We start from the raw sequence: 1,952 nt of genomic DNA on the forward strand, positions 1-1,952 counted from the left end.
TGTGTCGTATAGTACTTATTATAGCTACATACATATTTACTCAGCGTTTTATGTACTGTCAAATAGCACACTTATTACAGTATAGATGTCTGGCACCATCTTTACAATGATTGGCTGCTGCACCCCTAATTTACATACAGTATAGGAAGGCCAGCTAGTATCCTGCTGATTTTCCAAAAATAACTCAAATTTTAAAAAGCTTACTCCAGAATACTCAGATCATGTAGAAACGTGCCCTTTCTTCTAGAAAGATAGAAGAAGTCATACAATTCATACAGATTAATGAAAAAACATGAAATGTTTTTGAAATTAAAAATTACAAAATGGCAAAACATTACAGCAGAAATTTCACAGTAATTAGAAGTAAATAAATACTATTTTGAGAGGAATATGTCTTTAAAAGGAAAAATCTCTTAAAATGGAATTTAACTTTTTAAAACACAAACAGAAGTCACTAAAATTTATATGTACTTTCAACACAAAACTAACTGTATCTCTGTTCATTCTCCAGATGGACATTTGATATTGAACATTTTTTCATACTTAAAGAACGATAGCTCTTTATTACTTGAAGCTTAATACTGAAATAAAAATGCAGGAACACAAAAGGGAATATTCTGATAGAATCAACGTCTCTCAAAAAGTTAGATGAAGTCCAGAAACTGGAGTGAATTTGCTGTTTGATCTTTCTATATAGTTTTTAGTGCATTTTTATGGGTGTGAATTTTTTTTCATCCAAGTAGTGGTATCAGACAACTGCAACCAGGTAATTTCAAAGAATCCCTATGCAATTACACAATGAGTTAAACCTTATTGCTCCCTTGACACCAAAGCACAAGACTAGAATTCAGAATATTTCTTAATTTAAAAAAAAAAAAAAATCTATTTTGAAATATCAAGGAAAACCTTTCCAAAAAGGCCAAGAATAGAGTTTTCAAAGCCCACAATATATTTTTCAAGATAGTTCAGACAAAACTCTGAGCTATTGTATCATAAGCACACAGTAAGGCACATAACATAATAAGGAACAAAGTAAATACACAGTAATTTCAATATCAGGACATTATGCTGATACAAAGAGATCTTGACATCTAGTTTTTCTGCCCTTAGATGACTTTAACAAATATAAATTCTTATTAATTTGCCATTTTATAATTCTTATAATTTTACCTCATTATTCTCTAAAAAGTAGTAAACATTTTATTCTTTAAATATAAATGTAAAAATTATTTGAAATCAGGACTATTTTCTTGTCTTATTTTGCCCAAAGTACTATTACACAACATCACTTCAGAGTGAAAATAAGACATCAAATTTCTATTCTATGGTCAATTCAAGCTAAGTCTCTGTTACCACATCTTGAAGAAACTTACAAAATATCTTTTATTTGTTAAATATCTCTCCACAGAAAGAAGGCACTGCTCTTTCTCTAATAATTTAAGCCATATGAAAAGCACAGCCTTTTGTTTTTAATAGAAATATTTTTAAATATTTGCCAAAGTATGAACACACACCCTGGTAATATAAATGCTATTTAGAGGACACAGTCAATGCTTGCTTTTCTTACAAAAACTCAAGAACTATTTCACATTCAAATTAGTGTTTAATCTGTGTAGATTTACCATTTTATTATAAATACTCTTTGTAAAGTGTTTTTTAAGGCTGATTTTGAACAAAAGCCGAAAGGATGTTCTCAAAATAGAATTTTTATTAGGAAATTTGATAATATATGTTGTTACTAAAGCAATTTTACACAACAATCTTTTTATGGGTTAATATTAAACTTTGATCACATACTGGCACCTAAAGTCAGAAAAGATCATGACTTAATTCTTTGTGTATGAATGAGCTTTTTCTTTTAATAGACAAAAATGGTCACAGCTGTTTCAGTCTGTATTTGAAAATTTTACTAAAACCATGATGCATTCTTTAAAGGGAAATTCAGAGAAAAG

Source organism: Athene noctua, chromosome Z (assembly GCF_965140245.1).
Source record: "Athene noctua chromosome Z, bAthNoc1.hap1.1, whole genome shotgun sequence".
In the NCBI taxonomy this organism is placed as follows: Eukaryota; Metazoa; Chordata; class Aves; order Strigiformes; family Strigidae; genus Athene; species Athene noctua.